The sequence below is a fragment of the Ambystoma mexicanum genome, chromosome 2p (genome assembly GCF_040938575.1).
Source record: "Ambystoma mexicanum isolate Mex_15411 chromosome 2p, UKY_AmexF1_1, whole genome shotgun sequence".
Classification (NCBI taxonomy): domain Eukaryota; kingdom Metazoa; phylum Chordata; class Amphibia; order Caudata; family Ambystomatidae; genus Ambystoma; species Ambystoma mexicanum.
The window spans coordinates 429,498,093-429,516,715 of NC_090923.1; positions in this window are offsets into that span (position 1 = coordinate 429,498,093).

Genomic DNA, 18,623 nt, shown 5'->3' on the forward strand with positions numbered 1-18,623 from the left:
AAAGGACCAACTTTGAAGGTGATATCCCATAGTATTGTTGGTCCTCAAGACATCTGCGTGGTTACTTCTGATGTTGAGTCTGAAAAGGGCAAACTATTTCATCGGGAAGATGAGCTTCAAAATGGAATGACTGCAGAGTCAGGGAGATTGACCTGCTTGAGTCAATTTAATGGCTGCTTCCCACCACATTCTGTTAAACCAAGATCCTCATCATTATCTTCAGTTTGCAGTTGAAAGAGATCATTTCCAGTTGTCCTAAGATCAGCACTGCAAGTCACCACAAAGAACTAGGTGCCACTAATGGGGCTTATCCACAAGAATGGAGTCTGTTTCCTTACCTTAATTCCAGCAAGTGTCGTATGGAGAAAGGCTGGCCTCAGCACCCTCCAGGACTATAGCTTTCCCCTGAATGTAAAGAAGTCACATCTGATTCTGACGTCAGAGCTTTGTTTCATGGTGTAAGGTCCGTCCCCCGGATGACAGGTGCCTGACTCTGAGAGGATCATCCACATTGGCGAGTTTATGGCTCAGGGTTCAAGGGCTGATAGTATCTGTATTTGTTACTCCATGGGGCTCCTCTTCACCTTTGGACATTGTACTGTCCCCTCCACTGACACTGGAATGTGACATCCCAGGATTTTGAGAATGGAGTGAGGTTGTCAGAAGAACTCGGGACACGTCTCTGTGATGGATGAACCCAGTAAATCTGTTGAGGGGATTTTGAACCCTCCCCTCACCCCTCCAACCACTGAGTGTCATCTCAACTGACCCCAAAGGATGGAGAGCCTCTCTGGGGCTTGATACCACTTAGGAGCGTTGGTCTCCAAAGCAACAGATGATGACATAAAATTGGTAAGCTATTGCAGCAATCACAAGGCCCTTTGCTTGTTTCTTCATTTGATACTGGAGAAGATGTTACTCATGAGGATGAACAATACCATGACCATGGCTTCTGTAACTGTCCAAGTTATTGGAGAAAGCGGAGCGAGTGTAGTTTGGCATTTGCATAGCAACAAATCTCCCCTCTCTCAAGGCCATTCACATAAAGGGAATGGAGAACCTGGTGGAGGACTCTCTCAGTTGATCATTTTCACGGTCAACAGAATGTACTTAGTCCTAGGAAGCTTTTCAGATGATCGCTCAAGCTTTTGAAATGTTGTCTGTGAACATGTTTGCTTCAGAGAGCAATGCACTTCTCCTGATATTATGCTCATTTTCAGGAACCTGAGGACCGCTTAGTTTACGCTTTTCTCCAGTGACTTTGATCTCCAGAGCAATTCAAACAATCAGGAGCAGCAAGTCTTGGTGATATTCAGCACTCCATACTGATACAGAAAGACATAGCTTATGGTCCTGGACTCTTTTCAATGAGGACACCTTTCATGGGGTCCTCAGATGAGTCTGCCCATCAGCAACTGTTATAGCGTGGCTTGGATGTTTAGAGGTGGGGGCTAATAAATTGGGGCCCCTCAGGGTTTGTTCCCCTAGCAATACAGGTTTTACGTCTGGCAGTGGGGGTCATTTTGACATATACATATACATATAGAAATACCTTTTTATTTTCGTTTTTTATAGGGTTTTTTGTTTTCTTCTCACATTCTTACAGTAAACTTTTCAACGCCTCCTGTAGAAGGGCAAACAAAAGAGCATCACCAATGCTGGACAAAGAAATGCCATTTGCATGGAAACACAATGCATTTAGAGAATGAATGCTGTCATTGTTGTAGATGAACATCCCACGAGTGGACAAAAAAATCACACATGCTTCTGTTGATGAGACCCCTTCCGGCCTCTGGCTGGGAATAACATACATTAGGGTAGTCCCATACTCTTCTTGGTGGTATGGCTGAGAAAACCACCTGGGCAGTGGGAAAAAGCCTCTTCACTGCATGCATCAACCTCTTCAGTTGATGGAACAAATGTTAACAAGCCATGTAACCCAAATGCATGCCGCCATAATGCACGACGACAATGTGCAGCGTAGCGAAACTGGCCACTTGTCTGCAAAGTTGAAGCATAACGCTGAAACTGCAGACATGGACTGCGCACCACAATGCGTCCACTCCTTCCAAACTGAAATCGCCATCAAAGTGTCTTTCCTGGGCATACTTACACAAAGGTATCACCCACGATCAGCACTCTGCGTCTCTCCATCTCTGTCAACCTCACTACAGAGTATTGGGAAAAAATAGTACCGCCCCTTCCAGTGAAGCACACCCTCGACACGGGATTGGATAATCCCCAAAGTTCCATTTCCATTCAGCCATGCTGAGAAGGGCAGAATGTGGCACGTGCGCTTTCCCAGGTACTGCGAGGGCCATGCCCCAGTAAAGCAGGGACAGTCCTTCCCTTTTCACTATTGTCTTTGCATCTTTCCCTCGTTAGGTACTATCAAATAGTCACACAGGCATGCAGCAATCGCATCCAAGACATCTACATCAGACACTCATTTCTGTACAACACTCCATATGTACTGTTACACACTCGTGTGATTTCAAAACACCTCCAGTTAAAAGTTTGCCAAAAGTATCCATGCTTTCAGCCTCCAGATTCACCCGCAGCGGCACCCATAACCACTAAGTACAGGTAGCAATATTATTTTTCCCCCAGCACTCCAGTAAGTACATAGACTCAATACTTCAAAGTGCAGTGCAGTAGTCCGTGATCTGCGCAATGCACACTACCCAAGCACATAAAATATCCAGTTCAACCCTATCCACTTCTCTACACACAGTGTTCCAACTCAGCACTCAGTGGACACACTGCAGGAGTGTTCACGCCATAAGCTACAGCCATGGACTAAAAACTGTAGGATGTGCTAACAATCACCACACCCATGAAACCAATAATGTATGCAATGCTCACAAACCACACACAGAACGCAACAATGGCAAACCTACTTGCAAGCAGGCCACATAGTTGTCGGTGCAAGGGTGCCAGCCATGCATCCAAGACGTTAGGGCCTCACCACACACAACACACCGTAGTATACCCTATGTTCAAATGCTCATGACATGTGCAATGCACTTCCCAGCTGCAATTGAGCCTGCCACTTTCCCCCTGGCCACATGTTTGCGTGCATGGCTGCATGACGTTGCGTTGGGTGTGGTGAACGGTATGTGGGTGGCTGTGTACATTGTCCATATTTGAATTGTGTGATACTGAGGACTTCCTTTCATGGTGCAATATCTTAAAACACTTCCTACAGCAAAGTTCTTATAAGGGGCACCCATAGCAAAAGCAAATGCTCACATGTGGCTCCCTAATGTGCAACACGTGCAATGGCCTACACCATATGGTAATGTACACATCAACTCACTTCGGGTGGTCTATCAAGTCTAAAATGTCCTCCACAACCTTTCTTTAAAGGTCACCACCATCAGAGGGATGCAGAGTTGAACCTCCAAGGCTGCATTATGTTGTGGTGGCTATCGTCAAGGCCTAGGCTCTTGGGTGCATTGCCTACGGTCTATGGCCTGAGGCCTACAGCCTTTGCCCATGCACCCAAGAGTGTAGGCCTTGCCCACACCCACCACAACATAATAGAGCCATGATTGCGAACATGTGGCCACATACCACAATCCACAAACATACTATTGGAAGGGTGTTATAAAGGGCAAACCATAGCAAGCGCAAATGGTCACATGTGGCTCTCTACTGTGCAGTAACCCACACCATATGGTAATGTGCTCATATCAGCTCACTTCTGCTGTTCTACCACGTCGAAATGTCGTCCACAACCATTCTTTGAAGGTCATGACCCTCGGAGAGATGCAAAGTTAAAACTGTATGGCTGCATTATGTTGTGGTGGCTCTTTGGTGCATGGCCTATGCCCTATGGCCTTTCGCCATGCACCCAGCAGTGTAGGCCTTGCCCACACCCAGCACAACATAACAGAGCCATTCAGGAGAACATATGGCCAGGTACCACGATTCACAAACGTAACATAAGCAGCGACACGTCTACCCAACCCTGCACCATAATACAGCGATGCATGTAACAGTTAACAGAATCCACAAACATACCACAGGGTCCACCAATACTTCATGGTGCAGTAGACTAGTCAGCAACCCATGCAATGGACAGTACCGAAGCTGATAAAATATGCAGTTCAACCCTATCCACTTCTACGCACACAGTACTTCAACACTGCACCTGGTGGACACACTGCAGGACTGTTCACTCCATCAGGTCCATCCCTGGACTACACACTAGGATGTGCTAACAATCCCCACACCCATGGAACCAACAGTGTATTCAATGTTGACAAACCACACACAAGCCAACAATGTGAAACCTACTTGCAACTAGGGCACATAGTTGCTGGTGCAAGGCCTCCACCCATGCATCGAAGGGCCTACGGCCTTACTGCATGCACCATACCATAGTACACTGTATGTTAAAATGTTCATGTCATGTCATGTGCAATGCATTCCCCTTCTGCCATTGATCTGCCATCAGTCACCACAGAAAGAGGTTGCTGCACCAGCTATAATGCTGTAACGCAGGCTGCCTGCATTCACCACACAAGGTAGTCGCCTCTGGAGGTACCCGCAAAATGGTGCAATAGGCACGGATACTGCAGGCACACCACTGTCTTCTTATACCTAATGAGATATATCGGATGAACCACTTGTCACTTCCCCAACCCTTTCCATCCCTTCTTCCCACCACCACATGGCGTAAAGTATGTTTTTCAGGCCCTTCCAGCGCTGCACTGTCCTCCGATACACCATGGCGGTGTTTCCCAAAAATATTGACGCACAGCACGCTTCCCTCCAGCCAACCACCAGCCGCGTCCAATGTTCGCCGACATCACTGCGTACCACAAACCAATGAAACTTTTGTCTGCGGACGAACAGGCTAATGGGTCCAAGGAGCAGAGCCAGATATCACTATTTTTTTTAGATGTACATTTCAGTTCTTTGCAGCAAAAGTACGTGTCGGATTTCCACAAAACACACAAAAGCACGCTATCGGAACCAAGCCCCCACTCCTGCCACAAATTTGGTTGAAATCCATCCAGCCATTCGGCCTGTAGGCGTGCACAAAGTTTTTGCCCATTCAGTCTATGGGAAAAAAAATGTTTGGGACCCCCACTATAACTTTGCCCCCCTCCACGAAACCTCACCCAACTTTCCCCAAAAATTCAGCGGGCCCCATATACATTTTTGGCTTAGTTTTATCTGAATTCTTCCAGGGGGAGCAAATTTATAAGCCGGCTGAAAAGTGGTCTTCCTATGAGATGAGCAACTTAACCAAGTGGTCCCAAAAGCGTGCTTTTGTAAATTTGGTGAAAATCCATCCAGTACTTTTTTTTAAAACAGCAAAAATGTACGCCTCTAAAAATTTGTGATATCTGGCTCTGCTCAGCGGTCCCATTTGTGTGGCGTGATGTTGGCGAACATTGGGCGCACCCGCTGGTTGGCTGGGGGGGAAGCGTGATGTGCGTCACAATTTAGGGAAACTGCAGTGCCGAAAGGGGCTGGAAAACATGGTTTGCAGCATCTGGTGCTGGGAAGAGGGGATGAAAAGGGTGGGGGACTGAAAAGCAGGTCATATGATATATCTGTTTAGGTGCAAGAAGACGGAGTGCGAGCGGTGTCCGCGAGTACTGCACCAGTTGGCGGGTAGCTTGTCAGGCAACTAGCTTCTGTGGTGACTGCAGGGAGGCTGAATTGGGGGTGGAGAGTGCATTGGAGATGATAGCGGAATATTTGGATTGGGTGTAGTGTGCTGTGTTGACTGTGGTAAGCACCTAGTGCCTTAGGTTCATAGGCGGAGTCCTTGCAGCGAAGAATATGCCCACTGGTGGCAAGTATGTTTCCCATTGTTGGCTTGTGTGTGTTGTTTGTGGCTAGTTTACACATTGTGGGTTGCATGGGTGTGGTCATTGTTGGCACGTCCAACAGTTTTTGGACCATGGATGGAGGTGAAGGAGTTTATAGTCCTGTAGTGTGTCTACTGGGTGAAGTGTTGCAGTACTGTGTGTATAGAGGTGGATAGGGTTCCAGTGGTTGGATTATGTGTTTAGGTTCCGCCCATTGGCCAGATGACTGAGTACTTTACTGTATTATGATGTATTGGTTATCAGTATGTAATACAGTCGGGGATGCAAGGCCAATGTTTGCAAGAGTTTGTGGTTTGTTTGGAAGTAAAATAGTAGTGTGTAATCGTGAGTTGGTAGGGGTGCTGGAAGTTGTGCTATGTTTGTGGGTATTACTAAGTGGCTACCTGTTTGCATGTATGGCTGTATTATGTTTTCGGGTTTTGTAGGGGTGTCAGTGCCTGTGTGATATTTGCGGGTAGTGGTAAGTCACATGCATGGCTGGATTGCATTGTGGTGGGTGTGGCCAAGGCTTAGCCTCTTGTGTGCATGGCCGGAGGCCGTAGGCTGACAGTGAGGGCCTGCAATACTATCACAATAGTGAGTGACAGTGAACAAACACTACAACACACCAAGGGTCCAAAGCATGGAATATTTGCACAGTTGAACGTCGGTGCACGTGGTTATGTTTGCTGTACTGAATGACTTTGTACTGAGTTTACACTGCAAACATACACTTTGCACAGTTCCACGAATCAGGGTTTGTATCGGCAGTGGAAAGTTATTTTTAAGCAATGCTAAGTCACTTTGAATCAGGCAAAATGCCAAGGAATCTGCCTCAAAGTTCTGATTAAAAACTAAGAGGAGTTGAAAGAAAAGTACTGTCTGACATTACGTAACCAGGTTCCAGGAATGTTTTTACACTTGTTAAAAAAAATGAGTGTATGTGGTACTACGCGATCGCTTTCCACGTCTGATGCCAAATGTACTTTTCCAATGTATTTTAGAGTGCTCTGTTAAATAAACAAATTTGTCTCAAAACATAAGCTTTCCTACTTCACTTTTCCACGTTTTGGGGGGGCCTGAAAAATCGAACGGTGAATGTAAAGTTTGTCAAAAAATCAACATGATTTTGCTAACAGGCAACTACAATGGGTATTACAAAGCGTGGCCAGGGATTTGGACACACATTGGGAATGGAAGCCCATGAGATTACCTAGCCCCCAATATCGTTTCTATTGGCTGCTTTTTGCCTGTCAATAAGGCAACCAGAAACAGGTTGCTAATAACAGTACAGAACCAAATCCAATGTATACATCCAACATCTGATACACTATTAATGAAGAACTTGTACAGTGGCGCTGCTATATGTCTGCATCTGTGGAACACGGTGAACGGGTTCATGCAGACATTGCACTGCAGCATACTGTATGACATCTGTTATGCCAAAAAACTGATATTTATAAGTCTTCTAATATAGCAATATGTGGATCGAAGGGAAAGTATGGTCACTTGCTGGCATGCCATTTGCCATAGCTCCAGCATTCACAGAGATGACTACATTCTGAAATAGAAGATTGCTTTGAACAATGAGATACGCAGCTTTATTACGTGGATCAAGAAGATAATAATTCAGGTAGCCCCACGCGGCCGCAGTACCTTTCAAAGCACCACTGACATTCTTACAGATCCGAAGACTGTGCAGTTTACTTACTTGTGCATACATTTGGTGGTATGTAAGTAAGCAAGTTTCAAAAGCGATGCGATTTTGCAGACTGACTACAGACTGGCACACTTGAAGCAGTGGGCGAAGTGTATGAAAAGAAGTATGTTCCCTGCTGGTCTGCACCGATTTCCCCCCCAAGCCCCATCAACATGCCCCTCTCACACACAATTAAAACCCCCAAACACATGCACCAGTTGCTTAAGGGAACGTTCCGTGCAGTGCACAGAAAGTTCACGTTTCAAGTTCCACCTACACTTTTATGTTAAAACGAAACCATCCTGGAACGGTTTCTTTTTCAGATAAAACTATAAGAACAGTGAAACTTAATTTTAAAAACTAGTGGAGCATTGCTCCCGCTCACTTACAACACTGATTTGCAGGGAAATATTTACCCCAGCTCTATAAACCGCAGGCACACTTTACCTAACTGTGCTCAGTGCAGAGACGGTGTGTCAGTTTCATGGGTCATGGAAGGGCTAGCAGCTCATCAATCAAATTAATGGGCCATTTAATGCGTCCATCGTACACTGGAGGTTGCTGCTCCTTGCTCCCACTTGGCCTCAGGCAGCAGCCGTGCTTCAGCCATAAATCGGTAGGTTTACATAGCAAAATCCGTAGGCGGTAGGACTGCTTGAAATGCGGTGGCGTACCGCAGAAATTGGTAGCGTTGGCAAGTTAATATTGGCTTTCTTTTTGTACTTTTTGAGATGCACAAAGAACGCGGTCGGTGTTGCAATTTTGTGCTACTGCTATGCGTGCATGCGTTGCACTAACTTTACATGTGGGCGCGCCTCAACATCACCATAGTGACCTTCGTAGCTGACATTAGTTGAGGAGGTAAGTCCGAAAACGTGGTACATAAAGAGAAGCTACAGCAGACATGCCCACAAATAGCATACGGTCGCGGTGTTCTTGTATACAGTAGTTGCTCAGAGATCATTTGAATAATTTACCCACACCACTATGTACTGTTGGAAGTGGTTTTATTTTTTATACAATGAAAGTGCAAAATGCTTGCAACCACTGCTTTCTTCATTTTGCGGATACATTTCTGCACTTCTTTTGTCATCTGGAAAAGTAGTAAAAGGATAACTTTGTGGTTCTTGGTGGTTTGTGTGGAAGAATACAATTTTTATATAATTTAGGAAAGGAACCACCTGTTGTTTCTGTGATGCGTTACATCGTAAAGGTTGGCAGGTTGCTTCTCATTGCCGGAAACGCAAATGGACATACAAGCCGTAGCGGTCGTCCCAGATAACATTGATCGAAAACACACCGCTTATGGTAATTTTGCAATGTTTGCTCCACCACCCGTCTGTTGGGATGTGGAAGGAGTGGCCCGGGCAGTAAGGTGCAAGGTATCTGCGAAGAAACAGGTATAAGAATACATTTAAATAGCTATTCTCAGTGGTAGCGTAAAGAACAAGGTTCTTTGGGAAGGATGTCATAAACGGCCACTAGGTGGTTGGGCCATGGACCTTTGGGTGACGCACTGTGTTATTGAGTAGCGTCATATGGTCACCCACTGCCTTCCTCTCTGTTTTGTAGGTGCCACTCTTATTGTATGGCTACACACCTGCGATTCGTCTTTCAAGCGTTAACACCCCCTCCTTTTATGTGTTTGCTTTTTGCAAAAGATGTCAGTGGCAGGGGGTGCCTTCAGAACCACGGCACATTTTCTGTGTCCAAAGAAATATAAAAAAAAATTAAATCTTCACAGGGGTCCACCCCGATTGTAGGACTATACAGGAGCTGTTTTGCGAAAACATGCAATACTACAATATTACCTGTTGATGCTTGTGTGCCGGTCGTGGGCTATATGGACCTCTGGTGGTTATTAATTTCAATACAATGAAGGCGCGTACAACTCTTAAGTGTTTGAAAGGTGATTGTAAGGACAATACAAGCAATGTAGCAGCACAGGATTGATGATCAAGTGGGCTGTTTCAGTGCACGAGTTGCGTTCACTGTCAGTGTAGCGTTTTATGTATACTTGTCTCGGGAGGGTAGCTTAGGGGCAACGTGCTCGACTTGGAAGCAAGACGACACGGAGCAACACAGGTTTGATCCCCGGGTACGCACTTAGAAACCTCTGGGTATTAAACGCGTTATAAATAACTTTTTATATCATATCATACGTTTGCATGGGCAGGAGAACTGTGTCAAGTAAAGAAAGAACACTCATATCTGCCTTTTACGCAGAATGGTGGAGACATGGCACTGTAACTCAGCGTGACCAATGCTGTTACAAACCCCCGTGCAATGTACACAGACAAACTCTACGGTCTGGTAACTTCATAATTATGCATGGTGACCTGCGTCCTACTACATTGTAATCCCACTACATATGTACAGTAAAGTTGTACTTGCATAACTTCTGCAAATTCCTTGTTTATACTGTGTAAACGGGTAATTGCCCTGTGCGGCATATTCAACAGTTGCAGACTACGTTTGGGGAACATGTGCACTGCCACTATACTATACTGTACATTAGCTATGATTTTTATTTTTTTACATTTCATTCAATGTCCGTCCCACTCAAGGCTGTTTTACAATGAGCATTTGTCCTGTTGATAGAGAGGTATGTTAGGTTTCAGTTTCCAGAGATCATGTGGCTAAAAATAAATTAAAAAAAGGCAGCAAAGTGTTTTGATTTCACTGTGCTTTTCCGAATGGTAGTAGTGTAGTTATGTTGTAGTTAGTATGACATACATGGAGAGATGATGGTATCTTACTCCTGCTGCACTGAATGTACAGATGACAAAATACATAAATGTAAAGTAAGAGGCCCTATGTACTATTTATATGTGTAGTGTATTACGAAGCAATGGTGTAGGATGGCAGACTGTGCGATGGCTGCACATAGATCGGTGGCAGGGCGATTTTACGCAGTTTTATCAAAGAAAAGGAATTATTTAACACCTTCTTCAAACATTGTTATGGGGCGGTATGTGGTTTTCAAATTCTGTCTCCATTACACATTAAAAAAGAGATGCAGAATTTTGAGGAGTACCGCACAATGTACAAAATGGTTGCTGAGTTCTGCACCATGTGCTGCACTGTATTCTGTATTCTATACGTTCCAGGGAAATGGTGTGCATAACAAGAAAGATGAACTAATGCCGTAAATGGTGCTAGTGGCATGCAAGGAGGGAAATCTTATAGCACATGGGACAGTTCCATAACACATATGGATGCATTTTTCTGTTTCGGTTGTTGTGAATGTGCACATTATTGGGTAGTTTACTGCATTGAATGTGGTCACTTATTACAGGCTTAGGGGAAGAGGATATTCAGGAAAGAGATTGTCCATTATGTAATGTAATACAATATGAACTAAAGTGGCTAAGGGGTAGGTGGCTGTGTTATGTGGTGGGTGTGTGGTGAGTGCATAAATCTTTGCATGCATGATTGTGTAGTGCAGTTGTAGTTGTGGCTAGGGTGTGCAATATTGAGTGCATGACTGGAACCTGTACACTGTACATTGTGTAGTGAGGTGTGTAGGCCGGGGGCACAAGTAGTACTGTGTCATGTAGCTCTACATTGAAAATTGTGGCATTTGTATATGGTTTATAGAAATATGTGGACACATTACCCTTTGCGGATTATGAAGAGGTATGACACCTACAGTTCCATACTTACTGTTTCTATTGTGGAGGGTGTGTGCAGTTTTTGTGTATGGGATTATTATCTGTAGAAAAAGAGAATATAACATGTTAGAGCAGGTATGTCATCATCTTGCAGTTCATTAAATTTCAGACATTTTTAGACTTTGTGGACTCTCATAATGAGTACTTCCTAAGTACTATGCATTAAACAAGTGTATTGTGAAATGTGCGCAGTTCGTGTGTTCATTTGCATAATCATTGGGCCTGTTTGGGGGGGGGGGGAAACATCCATGCTGGATTAAAAAAAGTGCACATTTATTTGCTATTACCTTGCACAGTCCATTACAGTACCGTTTGCACTCATTTTAGCACTGTGTAAGGTGCACTGTTGTAGTATGAGGAATTGCAATGGTGTACGACTTCTCTTTTGTATGTGTTCCTACTATGGTTGCAGTTGTATGTTAGTTGGAGTATCGGAACTTTTTACCTGCTTCCTTTTGTTAGCACTGTTTCTTTATGCGTTTGGCTGCTGCTGATGTTTTCCAAGTATTGTGCTATTGCACTGTGCTAATGGAGAATTGTTAGGGCAGTTACGTACCTGTTGGCATACTGTAACTGTTCATACTTTGAAAGTGTTTTGAGGATATGTTTGTAGCACAGTGGTTTGTGGTGAAGGTTGAGTTGGCCTGTATCACTGCTGTAAGTAATATTGCAGTATTCTGGTTGCAGTTAGATACCAGTTGGCATATTCTAACTGTTTACAGTGTCCCGTTGTATAGGGCACGTTTGAAAGGTCGTGCACTCCTGCTGGTAGTTTGACATCTTTCCACATTTTGAAGTGGTGTTGCACCACTATGGGTTTACGTACTGATGCTTGTATCTAAGCTTGAATTTGTATGGCCATTGTTAGACAGGTGGTGACGTAATTGCGTACTTGGTGGTTTGTGAGGTTACTGAGGATAGTAAACTTAGTAGTTTTCCTTTTCCATATCCTGTATAAAACAATATTAGTGTTATTTTTGTACACTTATTGTTTCTCTGCGTGTAATCATTGGGTTCATTGGGGAAATAATTGAACAACAGACATTTTCCTGTAGTTGCTGCATACTTACTGTATGCTTAGTAGTTCTAGTTCCACAGTGTAGAAGGTAATTCCTTTTCTTGTGCAATTACGTAGGTACTGGTGGGTGTTGGGGAGTAGGCTATTCCAATTTTGAACATCAATGCGTACATTTTGGCTTTAGGAATATTAAGTAGGCATTTGCAAGATTTGCAGGTAATCTCTGCTTTGGAATAATGGAAATATCATTGCATTCCCACCATGACCATTGCTTTCTAATGTATGCAGTATAGTGGCCTGCACTGGTTCTGTCGCCTGTGTGGTAGATTATGGCTACTGTTGTGAAGGTTTTCTTGCCAAGTGATACTTGTCCGTGTGTGAAGGTAGTAAGTTTGCAGTTATTTTTGGTTCCATCTGCTTTGTACTTTAAAAGCATTAATATATTACATATTGACTATGTGATTCTATATGTAACGTCGAATGCTTATCAGAGTTGCAAGAAGTACACAATATGCTATGGTTTGCATTTTGCACCAGTTGTTGAAATGGAATGGATTTGAAGTTAGGTATTGATCGACAGCCAAAGAGCTTGTTAGGGACTTGCTCCTGAATGACATGGTTGCAGAGAGTGCATGTATTTTTCCACATGTAGGAAATCTGAAAATTATGTTTTTGCTTTCCAGGATTTGTAGCAAGTACATTAGAAATTCCAGTGGATCTTCTTGTCTGTTTAACGTGAATTACACCATTCCAGCACTGTAGTCCAATTCCTGCCTTACTCCTGAGACAATGTAAGTGTTGTCAGGACTATTTGTTGCATTTCTGTGAAGGATTAGCATTTGTAAACACAACTGGTCGGAGCCATTTAAATAAACGTTTTCAACAATTGGTGGCATTTGGAAGAGAACATTTATTGCTACATTAGCATAGCAATTTACACCAGTTGTTTTGGAAAATGTGAAGGGACCCAGTAGTCCTTTGTCTGAGTGCTTAGATGGATGTGCACATGCTTCCTTTTTAGAGGTACTTTTCTTTGTATGTGGAGTTGGGTATGTAGTTGATGCATTATGAGCTGATTTTAATATCTTTGGTGGTACTGTTGGCAAATCATTTAGAACTTAAGACTGCATGAGTTTTCTTTTAGAACCTTTCCGTTGTTGAGGAACAGGGTATATTTTGAGATGGGGTTTGTACACTGCACGTAGTCTATTGTAATCTATGATGCAAGGAATGTCAGCGCTGACTGCACTTGCATCAAAATTGACTAGATATAGGGACTCATTCCGAGTTGGGTGCAAAGGGATTACCGGCACCGGTAAGGACACCGGTGCCGTTAAACCCTTTGTGCCCTATTCCGAGGTCCCTTAGCGGGTCCCTCCTTTAACGCCTGGTCTGACCAGGCATTGTGGACTGGACCCGTTAAGGGACTTCGGAGCCAATAACGGTACCGCAATTTGAGGTACCGTTATTAGCTACTTCCCCATTCCCATTGAGCCCTATGGGGGCTCAAATGGGAATGGGGAATGGTTTGGTGAATGGGGACTTACCGGTACCCGCCAAGGTCGGACTGGACCGGTAAGTCCCCTTTTCACCAAACCGGAGTCGGAACCGGTATGGGAGGTAGTCATGGCGCAAATAGCACCATGACTACCACCATACTCTGAATGAGGCCCATAGTCCTTCAAGTGTACGTAAGCGTGACAGTGCTATGTAACTCATGCCTTCTTTAAAGACTGTGCTGCCAATATCAATTGATGCTTGATCTAAGGTTAGACCTTGCGATTTATGAATTGTCACTGCATAAGCTTGTGACCGAGAAAACTGTTCTCTGCGTACATACATGTCTTTGAAAAGAAAGAATTGCGCTGGTGTGCGTCCTATTCTTTAAACTTCTAAAAATGTTGTCAAACTGGATGTTTACAAACTGAATGCTGTTGTCACGTGGGCATGTTTGAAAGCCAACAACTGTTTCAAAGGCTCCATTAACTAAACCTTGTTCTACGTCAAGGTTACTATACAGTTAACACATAATATTAACATTTTCTCCTAACCAGCTGTGTTGGAGATAGTGTTTTCTAAGGCTTTTAGCCATGCTATGGCTTGTTGACACATAGGTAGTGTCATACCGTGTACGTCCATTTTGTCTGTGGGGTGAATTTCCACTATTGGTTGCATTTCATTTTTCAGCATTGTTGTATTGAACTGTGCACAACTTGCTAGAGTTGGCATTAAGGCCATACAGCTCATATTTTTGTGAGCTAATTGCTCGATGACATCAGTAGCACATGTGTTATGCCCATATAGCTCATGAATGCATCTGGTATTTAGGGTAGACTGTGCTTCCTTTGATAGTACACCAATCCGTATGTTTTTTTTTTAAATGTTGCCGTAGGTGAGGTCTGCAGACTGCTGCATGTTTTCAGTTAGTTCTCTGTATTGGAAATGTTGCCAGAGATTTACATTCCCTTTGCTTCCAAGACGTTTAGGGCACTGTTTATGTCCTAGGGTTTTAAAGATAGGTTTGCCTTTCACTGGTGTTAATTGAAGGAGATCTCCAAAAATAATCACGTGTTTTCCTGCAAAGAGTTCTTCGTAGCCTGTTTTTAGGACCTCTTGCAATCTGAGGTGAATCAAAGCTAACATTAGGTTGGAAACCATGCTCACCTCATCTTTTAGGAGTACTTTCATATGTTTCAAAAATCTGCGTACCTCCATAGCAGCTTCTGCTGAAAGTTTGTAGCACTCTATTTTGTTTTGGTGTTCTACTGGAAGCAGTAGCAATCGGTGTAAAGTAACACCACCTATGTTGTAGGCAGCTAAACCTGTGGGGGCGGGTACAACAGCTGAAAGGTTGTTGTTTGTTAATTGTTGGAGCAATTTACTGATCATTTTTACTCAGAATGATTTCCCTGAACCAGCTACACCACTTACATGTAGCAGTACCGGTTTGTAGTTTTCACAGGTACAAGTTTTAGTTTTGTGCTGTATACCATGTTTAATTTGTTTACTTCTAGCAAAATGGTACGCTGTTCATTGTTTAGTTGGGATTTTAGTACAGCAAACTCTTCTGTGGATTGCTCATACTGACACATAGTGATCTTTACTTCTGTCATGGCTTATTCTGCCTCATTTGCTATGGGTGGCAGTCCAAGTGGTTCTTGGCTTCCTGTTACAGAAAGTTCACTGCTCTCAGAAGTGTCTACATTTAGTTGTGCTTCAGGTTCTTATTCCTGTTGGTGTTCATTGTCCAATAGTATTTTGTACCGTGTATAGTTAACGATTGTGGTACTTTCAGTTGCATTGAAATCATCTTCATAGGAGGTGTGGGTGCCTAATAACTCTTCCACTTTTCTACATGGTTTGAAAAGTTGCAGTAGAGCCATGTAGTATAGTTCTTTGTGTTGAGGAGTTTTCAATGATAATTTCATATGGTTGGTCAGGCTGTGTTTGATAAGTTTCACCAGGCTGCCTTCACAACTATCGACTCTGTATCTACGTTTTCTTTATCATCTTTTTTAATGTTATTTTTGTATGAGAATTTTTGGGCTATGTGATACAGGCTCATGGTTTCTAAAGTAACACTCCTGTTTGGGTAGTATGTGTCTAAGACGTTGTTTTTCAAAATGTCCTGGCTGTTGGGATCGTTTTTGGCTATTCTTTCTATGTCATCGTACGATTTCAGAACACTTGTTCTGGATGCAGCAGGGCCAAGGCTTAGCCACACTATGTTTTCAGATTTTCCATATAAAGCGGTGCTGGTTAAACCGTCTGCTGCTTCGTAGCTGCTGCATTCTCTATGGGACAGCACTTTTATGGCAAAGCTGTACAATTTCTATGACTGTGTTTTGTCAGATGATCTGTCATCCCAGAGGTCTTTCAGCTCTTTTTTCTCTGCTTTGGTTAAGTAGGCTGTGACATATAGTGCAACTGCAGTGGAATTGTCGGCAATGTACTGTACATCAATATTTGCATTCCATAGGCGGGCAAGTATTGTAATGATTGATGTACTTTGATGCTTCGGTTCTTTTTATGCAGTATGTGTTCTTAGGAGATTTACCTTTCACACCGAAGACATGAAGCTGTCACTTGCCCTGTTCCTGAAACTGGCCCAGGGAAACCAAAGCAGCATTTGGTGTAGTATTTGCCTTTGCTCTTGTACTCTCGCCGACAATACTTGCCACACTTGTGTCTTTGAAACTGCAAAATGTGTGCATGTAGGTCACTATGTGTACTTTCTGAAGGCATTTTCCATGTAACATATATGTGAATGAACTGCAAAACTGTTGCCTCACTGTCAAAAAATTTAAAAGCATTTTTAATTCACAAAAGCATGTGGATGTGTGGTGCTCCTCTGGCTTGAAATTATTTTCCCCAAAAGAAGTGTTATACTTCGATGGGAGGACGTGCTTTATTGCAAATGAAGTGCAGCATGGCAATGAAGCGATGATGGAAGTACCTTGATACGTTTACAAGATCCAGAGAGCACAGTTCTCCTGGTGTTTTTATGTCTACATCTGTTTTGTTTTGGTTTGCTATGCGTAGTTAAGTGTGCAAGTCTTCCCATGCATACTCTGCACAACTTAAAGTGACATACCATGTGGGTGGGCCATGGTTGCGTAGCATACACCGTACATCTGCGTGCCATCGGAACCGGTACTCTTTTGTACCATGCATGTTTGCCAAGCGATTTGTAATACTTGACTGGAAAACTTTGTCCTTGTCTTGCACCTTTTGAAGTAGCTGTGTAGCAGACGTGTTTTGAAAATGGGAACCGGTTTTCAATGTGTGTGCAACTCCATAACATAGCGCTGCTAGCTCACTTAAAAACAAAAAGGTAAAATATGTATTCCACGTTTTGTCTAAATCTAGGGTCTTCACAATACATTAGTAAAGAGCGGTATTCTAATGCTGTTATTTGTGTGCATCTTTCATTGTATCTCCCACCTTTTCCAGTTGGGAAGAGTAGAGGGAAGGCTTGTGCTTCTACACTCTTTTCCCATATACTAATTGGCAATCCTTTGGCTTCCCACATTTGATTTGTTTCTAGTGTATCGTCTACGGTGTCTTTTGAGTGCAGTGTGTGAATTGTGTAGTGATCTAAAATATTGGAGGCTGCAGTAGGATCTAGAAGTTCAAATTGGTCAGTTGTTGAGGAGTCCTAAATTACTTCGGTGGTTTCTCTTAGGTTCTCGTCAACGTTTATTTCTTTGTAGTATTCATTGTTTTCTTTAAGGTGCTGCAAGGTTTTCCTAACTTCGTTTAGGTCCACTAGTTGCTGCCAAATTGTTTTATATTTTGCAGGTACACCATTTACCAGGATAATCAAAGATTCTTCTAATGGCCTTTGCACTCATAGAGTGTCTACATTTTGTTTCAGATCTAATGGTAAATAAACTACTTTCCCACGAATGGATCTTAATAATTTGGTGGGAGGTAGTTTTGCAGTTTTTGGTTGAAGTCGTAGTATTGCTTGAAATGAGTGCACTGTTTGGATTATAATGCTCTCATACAAAATATGCTGCTGGAGTGCGTTTGGCACTGGAAATAATTCCAAATTATTACTGATTGCCTGTTAATGCATTTGGTTATTGCCAAGTTTTGCAGTGCAGTAGTGGCATAGTATGGAGGAGTTAGTTATGTTGCATTTGTTTTCCGATATAAGGCACAAAGCTAATTGAAACTGTTGGGATTCCTCATTGTCTTCTATTTTGTGCGTTATGTCTACTTATTTTGATGCTCTTTCCATAGAAAGTTCTGCGACAACACATACATACTTGGTTTGGCACTTCAGCAGATGTTCTTTTGAAGTTTCGTATTTCTTTTTTATATGTGTGACATAGAAAGTTGATATCTACAAAGTTGTCACCACTGTTGTCTGAAAGTGTGGAGTTTGTAAGTGCTCTTCAGTCCCGAAATATTTCCTTTGGACATGCTCTCTTTCTTCGAGCAGGTCTTTGGCAGTACCGTGCAAGAGAATATTATTTAACTATTGTAGTGTTGAAGCTGGACTTTTTGCATAGTAGAGTTTGTAAACGAGATTTCTTACAGTGGAATGGTGTGCTGCTAACATGTTGATATGGTGGAAGGTGCTTTTGCAACTAGGTCCAGAAATACAGGCTAAGGAATGTCCTCGTAGTCCTGTGTGTTTGCGCACTGGACAGGAGTCCATAGTTTGTAGTATTTTCATTTTGCCTTTGTTGTTGGCTTTCACATAGTGATTGAGAAACTGCTGCAAAGCTTTCATAGAGTATTGGCGAACATTACACATTGATGTGCAAGGCCATTTGTATGAGAGGCATACTGGTTTGGTGGAATGGAGAGTGGCATCTATGTTTGATGGGGATATTTGTGAGCGCAGTGTTTCTGCTTCCATTATGGTATTGTGTACCTTTTCATACCCT